The 12,647-nt window shown below is 42.1% G+C and overlaps 1 protein-coding gene across 1 annotated transcript in view; it reads right to left on the bottom strand.

Annotated features, from left to right (window-relative positions):
• Positions 1 to 11,084, bottom strand: part of TIAM2 (TIAM Rac1 associated GEF 2) — a 141,923-nt gene extending 130,839 nt beyond the window's left edge. The window contains exon 1 of the mRNA XM_088840852.1: positions 10,989 to 11,084. The gene's annotated coding sequence lies outside the window, so the exon portion shown is untranslated. The remainder of the gene's footprint in view (positions 1 to 10,988) is intronic.
• Between the last annotated feature and the right edge of the window lie 1,563 nt (positions 11,085 to 12,647).

Here is a 12,647-nt window from a genome sequence, read left to right as displayed (position 1 = left end):
ATTCTGACCTTTTGATATATTGTATACACATAGATCACTCTAAGTCAGAATTGTCCAAAAGACTGACTTATCTCCAACATTCCTCAGACACTTCCAATGGGTTTGCATTGTCTGATCCCATTTTTTATCACTGAGGTCACCCAAGTAACTTTAGTTCTATGAATTTATAGAGTCACTTGGGATTTCAAACTATGTTAGATTTTTCAAGTGCTTTAGACTTTGTCCAACTACAGCAAAATACTCTCAATTTAATATTTCATCCTAAAATTACAAAACCCAGCATTATTTCCACATCATAAAACCTAGACTTTATCTTTCGAATGCTTCATTCTGACATAATATTATAACAGGATATATGCATTAATAGTCATTAAAACTGAATTCCTTGGCAAAGATCTGAGCATTATGTAAATTACTAAAGAAATATTCTGTCCTCAAACACAAAATGCAAAATGACACATGTAAAAGCAAATATAGCAAAATGTTAACAATTACAGAGTAGAATTCAAGTTATGGGTCTATTCAGTTCAGTCACTCAGTCATGTCCGACTCTTTGCGACCCCATGGACTGCAGCACACTAGGCTTCCCTGTCCATCACCAACTCCCAGAGCTTGCTCAAACTCATGTCCATCGAATTGGTGATACCATCCAACCACGTCATCCTCTGTCATCCCCTTCTCCTCCTGTCTTCAATCTTTCCCAGCATCAGGGTCTTTTCCAATGGGTCAGTTCTTTGCATCCAGTAGCAAAGTACTGGAGTTGCAGCTTCAGCATCAGTCCTTCCAATGAATATTCAGGACTGATTTCCTTTAGGATGGACTGGTTGGATCTCCTTGCAGTCCACGGGACTCTCAAGAGTCTTCTCCAACACCACAGCTCAAAAGCATCAATTTTTCAGTGCTCAGCTTTCTTTGTGGTCCAACTCTCACATCCATACATGACTACTGGAAAAACCATAGCCTTGACTAGACAGACCTTTGTCGGCAAAGTAATGTCTTTATGTCTCTGCTTTTTAATATGTTGTCTAGGTCTACTATTCACTATATGATTCTTTGAACTTTTCTGTATTTTCGCAGATACTCTTAATAAAAGGTTAGAAGGAAGTGACACAAACACACTCACAAAGTAGAAAAATGGTTGCCAGGATGGAGGAGGGAGAAACAGGAGAGGCTGGCAAAAGGGAACAAACTTTCAGCTAGTAAGAAATGTTTAATAAACATAAAATGTAGTGGAAATATCTCAGCTTTCACAGGGGACATGAGTTAGAAATTCATCTCCTAGTGACTCAGAAGCCTTCTAAAGACCCTGATGCTAGGAAAGATTGAAGGCAGAAGGAGAAGGGGACAACAAGAGGATGAGATGGTTGGATGCCATCACCAACTCAATGGACACAAGTTTGAGCAAGCTCCAGGAGTTGGTGATGGACAGGGAAGCTTGGTGTGCTGCAGTCCATTGGATTGCAAAGATTAGAACACTACTGAGTGACAGAACTGAACTGAAATCCCATTAACCTCACCATAAAATGGGGTGGATAACGATGTCTATCTAGAATAAAAATATAAAAAGATATAAGTAGTTAATCTATAAATAATTACAGAAAAACTGACATTAAGAATACAATTTTAAAAGGAATATGTTGGGACAGGGGCAATCCAGGAGAGAGAGGATACATGAATACATATGACTGATTCACTTTGTTCTGTGACAGAAATTAACATTGCATCTATACCCCCCAATAAATTAAAATAATAACAATAAAAGAAAGTCAGGAACAAAAACAGGAATATGAACTCTCAGAAAAAACCTCTCCGCTTAAAAATCAAGAAACAATTCCTACCATATTCTTCACTTCTGACATCAAACACACAATGATACAGAAAGAATATCCCATCAAGCATCATTTTTTATTAATAATCTATAGTCAATTCTAAGGGCTTCATCTGGTTAAAAAAAAAAAACATACACACACACATACACTGCCTTCCCAGGAGGTGCAGTTGATCAAGAATCTGCCTGCCAATGCAGGAGACTTAAGAGATGCGGGCCTGTGGCAACCCACCCCAGTATTCTTGACTGGAAAGCTCAGTGGACAGAGGAGCCTGGTGGGCTACAGTCCACAGGGTCACACAGAGTCAGACATGACTATGCACATGTGTATACACACACGTATAGTAGCAAAGACTACAAACATAAATTACTTTTATCCAAACAGGATCCCAAAAGGCAGAATCATCTCTTATAAATATAAACATCTACCTTTGAGGAAATAACACAAATGAGGAAAACCTCCACAATATGCTAACGTGCTAAAAGAGCTTTTAGTCTGCTGCTTCATCATGATGGAAAAGCAATATTTCAAACAACATGCGCAGAAGTGAAGTCGCTCAATTGTGTCTGACTCTTTGTGACCCCATGGACTGTAGCCCAGCAGACTCCTCCGTCCATGGGATTTTCGAGGCAAGAGTACGAGAGTGGGTTGTCATTTCCTTCTCCAGAGGATCTTCCCGACCTAGGGATCGAACCTGGGTCTCCTGCATTGTAGGCAGGCACTTTACCGTCTGAGCCACCAGGGAAGTCCATGGGCTGAAAAGACATGGAATTGAGCGATGCCATTGCAAAAATGTCCTATGAAGGCCACACCAGAAAAAAAGGAAACATGCAAAATATTCATGTGAAAACCTTAAAATCCAAATAAATATTACCTGAGGTGACCTTCCTCCCCATTTCATCAAAAGGCAAAAATCTTAGCAAGTCTGTTTCTAAAACCAAATGCAAGTGAATTAGCCCAGAGATGAGTGAAATGTATGTGGCTGGCCTTCATATCCAAACTCCCACAGTTTCAAAGTTTTACCTCCCATGTGTGACACTGGAAACCCACATGACTGACACATGGAATTCCTTTGCTACCCAGTCACTTCTCCCAGGGGCCATCAAAACAGCTCAGGCCCCAGACATTAGAGTCCCTCTTCCTTGACCTCAGACCCTGTGGTGTGACATTAGATTCATCACTTTTCAGCTTCTCAATCTGCAAAAGGGAGATAACACTACCTACCTCACAGGGCTGTCGTCAGGATTAAGTAAAATAAGACACGCAGATTGTATAATACAAGAACCTTCCCGAGAATGCAGAGATCTTGTTATGTGTCTACTGTTACGTCTAGTACTTTTAAAAGTACCTGGCACATGGTGAATACCCAATAGATTAGTAAATATCCACTGAGTCAGTGAACGAATGAGTGGGTGAATGGAGATGATGGTGATGATGGCAGTGGTGGTGAACAGGCAAAGAAAAGAGCATTTGGAAATTCCCCAGCAGTCCAGTGGTGAGGACTCCACGCTTTCAGTGCTCAGGGCCCAGGGTTCAATCCCTGATCAGGGAACTAAGATCCTGCACAGTACAGCCAATAAATAAACAAACAGATAAAATAAAAATAAAAAAAAATTTTTTAAAGTGCATCCAGTGCATCTACATATTTGTGTCAGAAGACTCTAAAACCCATTTAAAATAAGCCATTCACACATTATCAATGCCCACCAAGCACATCTTCCAGAGAGTTCCTACTTGAAATTGTCCAGCTGTTCTGTAGCATTTCACATTCCAGGCTGCTTCAGTCTCACAGAGATGCATGAACAGCCCACCGTCATGCACCTTTCAAGTCAACAGTCAACTCTAAGACAATTCAAATTGCAATGCTAGCATGGTAAAGTGTTGCTTTAAAACCACAACTTCACGAATGTGGATTAAGAAGAAAACTGTGCTCCTGTAAATCAATGAAAAACTTAGTATTTACAAAATGAGAACAAAATAGAGAGCAAAATTAACTTTCAAGTTCTTCAAAGCAAACTGGAGGTGCCTACAAAATCTACAGGCAATGTTAAGATAATCCAAGATGCAATACTACCATGGTATGTAGTTACTTTAAAACCACAGCACATCTAAATTTCATAATACAATCTTTTCCTAAGTGTTTCAAAGGCATCAAATGCGCAAAAAAAAGTTAAATTAACAGAGATGGTTATCATGAAATATTTATGAAGTCCAAGTGGTCCTTTACATTTCATAACAATTAAGCCCTAACAATTTAACCAAATAAGCAGTTACTTTAAGAATGAGCAAATATTAAGTGACATAAGAATGAGCAGATATTAAGTGACATAAGAATGAGCAAATATTAAGTGACATAAAAATGAAGATTTAGAGCGAATTCTTAAAAAAACCTTTCCTTTAAAGGACCTTTTTTCTCTAAGTCCTCATACCCAAATTAAATACACTTTGATGTTTATTTTTTTTTTTAAGTCCCATAATAGTTTATTTTTTTTTCCAATTTATTTATTTTTTTCAAGGTGAACAGACTAAATTTCTTTAAACAAACTTACTTATACTCCAGAGTCCTTTAAAAACTTAATAGCATTTATACATTGAAGATATTTGATTTTCTTGTAACTAGCACTTCAAATGCAACAAGCATTTGAAGCAACAAGCATTTGACCCAACAAGTAAAACTTTCTACAGTTCATAACTTTTATAAATAAAATAAATTAAATGTACAGTGAATAAGTTCTCTGAAATATTTCAATATTTCGGCAGGTTTAGTAACATCGTAAAATACATTTCACTTTGATGTTTAACAATTATTGGCAATGTATAAAATTCTAAAGTTGGGGAGTTATTTTTTTTTTTTTCTTTTTGGTTGCAGTGCTCAGCTTACTGGACCTTAGTTCTCTTACCAGGAATTGAACCCAGACCCTCAGCAGTGACAGCATGGAGTCCTAACCATTGGACCACCAGCGAATTCCCCCAAACCCTAAATTTTGAAACTAAACAGAATATACCAAGGAACAGGTAATATTTTATATAAATGACAAAATGTGTATTAAAAATCATGCTACCAATGAACTAAAACTACAAAATGAGTTTCAGATAAGGTATTATTAAAATAAAAAATTTTAGTAGAAAAACATCATTTATTACTAGGAACTATGCTTGTAAAATCCTGTCTTATAAATACTAACCACTAGACACGTCTGTTTACAACATTTTTGAAGGGTTATATTGGAAGTTAAGAAAATACAAGTAATCTGCCCAGAACTCAATGTAATTAAAAAGTGTTAAATTCTGCCTCTCGCTCCACTCACAATATTTTCTTTTTGTGGACTAAAGTGAAAGTGATTTAGCTGAAAGGTTCCTAATCAGTTTAACTCAGAATAATTTAATCTGAGTTTTTGAAGAGACCCTGCGGGTCATCCATCCATCAAGCCTGGTCCTGTTTCCAATTTGAAAACCATCTCCGTATTCTGATAGATGGACCCCTCCCTTCTCCCTAAATACACAGAGGGATGGGAAGTTCCCAGCTCTATTAGGGAGCACATTCCACTGGTAAGTCACCAATTGATAGATGAGAACTCCTTCCCAGGGCTTCAGATGAGTCATCCTAAAACTTCCCCTAATTAAGTTCAGCCTTTCCATCATTATCCGCGCACACATTCTACACGCCCCTTCTACCCAATCACCCTACAAACAACAGCAGTCACGGTTCATGGTTCTTCCTGCTCTCTCCCCCTCCTTTTAGTCCGTCCTCACAATGAAGCCAGAGCCACCTTGTAAAACAGAACAGACTGACAACACCAGATTACGTTTTTCACTAAAAATCAAATGCACGTGGAAGAGAGTCCTAAGGCTTCAGCCTGCGTCACCCCACTCAGTAAAAGAGGCCACAGGCCCTCTCCGGTGCCACAAAGTCTGGGAAACGTTGGGGCTCCAGTGGTGAAGGCAGGATGGAACCTACTTCCCGAGTCCCCACGCATGTATAGATTGTTCCCAGTCCACCGAGCCAGGAGGCCCAAGAACTGAGCTCAAGGAAGGTGAGGGAGAATTTGCTGGCGAAAGAAAGGACCTAAACTAAAGCCAAAGAAAGGTGTCTGAATGCAGAAGGAAATTTTTACTGTTCAAAGGAGGGATCAGTCTCATAACAGGGCTGTTTGAAACCTATGGATGAAGCAGAACTGGGTGCTACATTCTTAAGAAACAGAAACCATTTGTCAGCAAATGAAACGCGTACAAGTGTCCTTCAGCACACACACACACACACGTCAGGGACATATTTTGCAGGCCCACCAGAGCTTATCCACAGCCCAGAACCAGCCAGAAGCCCCCCACTTTGCAGCCTTGGATGTTAAGTGATAAACCACAAAGAGGACAATTTCAAACAAGCAGCAGGCCCGAATCCCTGACCGCGGAAGGCTGAATCCCAGGCCTCCAGGGGAGTCGTCTGCATGATCAACTCGCCGAGGACACCAGAGGCAGGTCTCATTCTGGGCGGGGGGGCAGGTATACAGAAGGGACATCATGGGCTTCCCTGGTGGCTCAGTAGTTAAGAATTCTCCTGTCAATGCAGGTGGCATGGGTTCGATCCCTGATCCAGGAAGATCCCACAAGCCACAGGGCAACTGAGCCCATGCGCCACAACTCCTGAGCCCACACACTGCAACCCCTGAGCCCACGCGCTGCAACCCCTGAGCCCACGTGCTGCAACACTTGAGCCCACGCACTGCAACCGCTAAGCCCACGGGCTGTAACTGCTGAGCCCACACGCTGCAATTTCTGAGCCCACACGCTGCAACTGCTGAGCCCACGCACTATAACTACTGAAGCCCATGCCCAGCAACAAGAGAAGCCGCCACAATCAGAAGCCCATGCACTGCAACTGGAGAAGAGCCCTCGCAGCAACAAAGACCCACAGCACAGCCAAAAATAAATAAATGCAAATACTTTTTTTAAATTAAAATCTGTATCATAAAATTTTCTTTAAAAAAAAAAAAAAGGAGGAGTACCATAAAAGACCATGCAGGACATGGCACCCACCTTCCTGGTGAGTGGAGGAATTCTCTCTATGGAACTCTAGATCTGCAGCCAACCAGCCTCCAGACACCACATCTGCCCGGAAGTTCATTCCCACTCACCCCTCCCATCTCCCACAGCTCCGAAGAAAGTCCTTTCGTACATGAAACCCACAGTGGCTCCCTTCGGCTGCTGCTGCTCACTGGTCCTGGTGCTTCCTTAGAAGCTGATCAAAAGCACTCATTTCCCTGCTCCCTTTACATGTCAAGGATGGGCAGCATGGTTCCTACTAAGCTTACTACTTTTGACACTATATATTCCTCTCCTAGCTTCCCTGGTGGTTTAGAGGGTAAAGAGTCTGCTGCAATGCAGAAGACCCGGGTTCGATCCCTGGGTCAGGAAGATCCTATTCCCAGACATTCCAAACCATGCTCATTCTCCTCTGAGTGTCAAAAGACTTCTAAAATCTCAGGTCTGGAAGGCAAGGACGAAGGAAACCAGGGATTAGGCAGCCCTGTTCCAAGAGCATTACCCATATTTTTAATATTTTACATTTGATTCTCAGCAAATCTTCTTTGATTTGTACCATCCTCACTACTTGGCAGATGAAGAAACTGAGTCAACTCATTTGCTAAAGGCCACAAAACTGGTACAACCTCAAACCAAGTCTGTCTGATACCAAAGGAACAACAGCATTGTTATACTTGAGAGAAATGGCTTCTCTTCCATGTTTTATTATTATTATAACTCATGAAAACAATCATTGTAAGCACGTTTCTTCTTCCTGTAGCTCTCAGGAATGAATTGCTGATCTCATCCACATAATGCAAGAACAAGTTCTTAAAGTTGTGTCACCATTTGACAAATGGTATCCAAATACATTATTTTTAAAATCTAGTTAATGTACTTCATATATAAAAGTCCAAGCATATACTAAATAAAAGAGAAATTCATATGTGTATGAACATACTTAATCACCATAACTCCATGAGAAAAATGTTTTTCTGATTCCCATCTTACAGAAGAAACTGACCCAGGAAAGGTCAAAGGCAGGATTCAAAAACTCAGGCTGTGTCACTCCCCAAAAATCTCAACTTTAGGCTTTTCAAACAGGTATCTTTCAGTCCTGGCTTTCGAACATCGTGGAAACGTAAGTGAAACACCTCTCCAAGGCTAAGTGGATATTCTTTTTGAATATTCTAATGTAGATGACACAAAGGCTAATCAATACAAAGGTTCAGTTCAGTCACTCAGTTGTGTCCGACTGTTTGGGACCCCATGAATCACAGAACGCCAGGCCTCCCTGTCCATCACCAACTCCCGGAGTTCACTCAAACTCATGTCCATCGAGTCGGTGATGCCATCCAGCCATCTCATTCTCTGTCATCCCCTTCTCCTCCTGCCCCCAATCCCTACCAGCATTACTTTGCCAACCAAGGTCCGTCTAGTCAAGGCTTTGGTTTTTCCCATGGTCATGTATGGATGTGAGAGTTGGACTGTGAAGAAAGCTGAGCGCTGAAGAATTGATGCTTTTGAACTGTGGTGTTGGAGAAGACTCTTGAGAGTCCCTTGGACTGCAAGGAGATCCAACCAGTCCATTCTAAAGGAGATCAGTCCTGGGTGTTCATTGGAAGGACTGATGCTAAAGCTGAAACTGCAATACTTTGGCCACCTCATGCGATGAGTTGACTCACTGGAAAAGAGTCTGATGCTGGGAGGGATTGGGGGCAGGAGGAGAGGGGGACGACAGAGAATGAGATGGCTGGATGGCAGCTGCTATTAACATGTGTACCTTTAACGTGTGCTATATTTGTAAATAAACCCAGAAATGTTAGCAAACTTCCTGCTTAAAGGGAACATAGTGTAAAACATGATGATTCTGCGAAGGAACATTTCACATTTTAAAAAACCAGTAAGAAGCAAATTGCATCTTCAAAGTCTCCTCCAGAGCGCAAATTCCTCACCACGTGGCGCTGACAGCTCACACAGTCAGCTTCATTTAACTTATTATGTGTTTGGTCAAAGTGTCTGTGGTGCCCCGGGCACCATTCTGGCAGTGGGGTCACAGGAGGAACAGACACGAGTGCCAGTCTCTCGGAACTTCAGCTCCAGTAACCGGGGACTGGGCAACGTGCCAATAAATTAGTACAGGAAGCAGAAAACTGTCAGGTAGGGACAAGCACTTTGCACAGGATTAAAGCAGAGTGACATCTGTTGGTGGAATGTTAAGTCAGAGCAGCCACTATGGAAAACAGTATCCTTAAAAAACTAAAAACAGAGCTACCATATAATCCAGCAATCCCACTTATGGGGCATATATCTGGAAACAGTGAAAACTCTAATTCAAAAAGATACACGCACCCCAGTGTTCATAGCAGCACTATTTATTTACAATAGACATGACATGGAAACAGCCTAAGTATTGACAGATGAATGGATAAAGCACATGCAATGTGTATGTACAAATACACACACAATGAAATACTACTCAACTTTAAAAATGAATGAAATAATGCCATTTGCAGCAACATGAATGGACCTAGAGATTATTACACTAAGTCAGACAAAGAAAGACAATTATTATATGATATCACTTACTTGTGGAATCTTTAAAAATGATATAAATAAACTTATTTACAAAACTGAAACAGACTCACGGAAATAGAAAACAAACTTATGGTTACCAACAGGGAAAGTGGGAGGAGGGATAAATTTGGAATTTGGGAGTAACAGATACATACCATTTTATATAAAACATAACCAACAAGGTCCTACAGTATAGCACAGGGAACCATATTCAATTTCTCATAATCACCTATATTGAAAAAGAATCTTAAAAAGTATATACACAAACAACTGACTCACTCCGCTGTCCATGTGAAATACAACTTTGTAAGTTAACTACGCCTGCATGCGTGCTCAGGCTTCTCTTTGCGAACCCACAGACTGTAGCCTGCCAGGCTCCTCTGGCCATGGGATCTTCCAGGCAAGAATACTGGAGTGGGTCGCCATCTCCTCCTGCAGGGGACCCTCCTCTCCAGAGGATCATCCCGACCCACAGATCGAACCTGTGTTTCCTGCTTTGGCAGGCGGATTCTTTACCACTGAGCCACCTGGGAAGCCCCCTTCAATTTAAAAAACGTTTCAATAAATATAAAAGTAAATAAAAAAGTAATAATATAACAGGTGGCTGGGTGGCCACCACATATTGGGTGCTCGGGGACAGTCTCTGGAGGCAGCACCCTGAGTTGAGACCCACAGGGCACAAAGGGACCCAAGAGAGATGAGACAGACTACAGCCTGGGAAGCTTTGCCTGTGTGTGTTGTTTTAGCAAAACAAGCATGAACTGCAGACACCGCGCACCCTTCCAAGGAACTACCTGCAATCATTCCAAACAGTCCTTTAGGAACTGCTCAGATTTCCCACTGTAACATTTACCCTGCAACAACCAACACACCAACTAGTAAGATACACCAGTCAGAATGAAAACAGCCTCAACACCGGCAGTGAAACGACCTTTCCTCGGTGGTTTCCTAGTGCCCAAGTCCCCTGAGCCGTCCTGATCTTACAACTGCCGCTAGAAATGATATGCTATAGTCTGTTCTCGGGGCTTCCCAGGTGACCCTAGTGGTAAAGAACCCACCTGCCAATGCAGGAGAGGTAAGAGACGCGGGTTTGATCCCTCGGTTGGGAAGGCATGGCAACCCACTCAGTATTCTTGCCTGGAGAGTCCCATGGACAGAGGAGTCTGGCGGGCTACAGCCTATAGTATTGCAAAGAGTCGGACACGACTGAGGCTACTTAGCATACACAATCTGTTCTTCAGCAGGAGGTCCTAGCTGGTTTGGACTTCAAACTTCCCAGGCTTCAGCTTCTCTACCTAACCTCCCAGCAAAGATGGACATACACTTTTCTACAGAGACAGGATCAGCCAGCACATCAAATTAAGGGGCATTTGTAAAAAGCCACTCAGATTTGGTGTCCGCTGCCTGCAGAGACCTTGGCCACCAGCCCCTAAAGGAATCCCCACCACCTTCCCCCGTTCAGGTCTGCACACAAAGAGCAGTTAATAGAGTGACATGGGAAACAGGCACATAAACACCACCAGACCTTACCGCGCTTGAGATGTACAAGGGCCTCGAACTTACCCCCAGAGGAAGTGTAGACCACACTTCACGTAATCATTCATTCATCTGGAATGAGCTGGCTGAAGAGCTGTCTTTGTAATTCAGGCACAGAACCCTGGCAAGATAAACAAAACAAAATAGGTGGTGAGAAACAAGTTTTCAAAAATCAGAGTTTTATAACTAAAGCTCAGTTTCTCAGCATTCCACCCTATCTTGGGCTTAATACAAAAAGGCAGCATCTGAGAAAAAAACAATTATTAAGTGTGTGTGTGCTCCGTTGCTTCAGTTGTGTCCAACTTTCTGTAACCCTATGACCTGTAGCCCTCCAGGCTCCTCTGTCCATGAGATTCTCCAAGCAAGAATACTGGAATGGGTTGCTATGCCCTCCTCCAGGGGATCTTCCCAACCCAGGGATCAAACCCATGTCTCCTGTATTTCAGGCAGATTCTTGATTCTTAACCGCTGAGCCACCAGGTAAGCCCCAGCTATTAAGTGGTTAACTATAAAGGAAATGTGAGGGTCTTCGCACATTCTAATTGGAGAAGCAGCTATACTGCTTCATCCTATAACTATAAAGCCAAACCATTTTACAGACCGATATAAGGAGGGAGGGAAAAAGTGGGGAAGGAAGGAGGGAGGAAGAGAAGTGAGGGGGGATGGCGGGATGGATGGTTAGACAGACAGGACAGGCCGCTGCTCCACACGCCGAGGCTCGAGCAGTAAAGAAGAGTGCAAGTCTCTGCTCTCACTGAGCTTTATTCAGATGGGAGGAAGCAGTCACACACACAGGTAACTAAACAAGGGAAAATATCCTAGAGTAACAGAGACATAAAACAGGATGATGAGCTTGTGAGGGACAAGTGTCTAATGTCAACTGGAAGACCAAGGAATGGCCCTTCAAGATGGCAACTAAGTTGAGACCTGAATGCTGTTTCAAGATAGTGAAATGATCCCCCAGACAGAGCGACCAGCCAAGACCCCAAGAAGCAGCAGGTGTCAAGAGGAATTATCGTGGACTGTGGGCAGACGCTGCACGCAAGGGCATGGAGTCGAAGGATCAGAGTTTTGTTACTTATTCAGCAGGTGGCTTCTGGCTCTTCTCCTATAATGGAAATAATATTTTCTTCCTATGTTTGATATGCTGCACAGTACATATCACACACAGTACTCTTTTCTTTCACCATTTAAAATGTTACACAGATGGCCTTCAGAGAATGAGACTTCTTTTTTTAATGACCTATAGTTGATTTACAACATTGTGTAAGTTTCAGGTGGAGACTTATCTTTTTACAAAACATTATTTCACCCCTGCTATATACACAAGACACTATCTTATGGTAATAATTGTATACCACGGCTCACAGTTCACAATCCTTCATAAAGAATGCAGACTTTGGTGCCAAAGGGTCAGAGTTCAACCCCTAACTTCCCCATGACCACCTGCGTGACATTATTAAAGTTGTCTGAGCCTCAGGTTTCTTCCACCATAAAATGGAAATGATATCTACTTTGCAGGGTTATTCTACATACACACAGAGAAAATACTTAATAAAGTGGTTGAAAATGTGTAATAATCAAAGTGGTGATACTTTCACTGTAACCAGTAACTATTGAGAAAGGCATGGTTATCAATGGTTCATGCTGCAGAAATACAACTGTATAACCAGGCACAGTGGAGAT

The sequence above is a fragment of the Moschus berezovskii genome, chromosome 10, assembly GCF_049115385.1.
Source record: "Moschus berezovskii isolate FMDL1 chromosome 10, NW_MosBer_1.0, whole genome shotgun sequence".
Taxonomy (NCBI): Eukaryota; Metazoa; Chordata; class Mammalia; order Artiodactyla; family Moschidae; genus Moschus; species Moschus berezovskii.
Note: the sequence above shows the minus strand (reverse complement) of the source record. Positions and strands in the feature narration are given on the sequence as shown.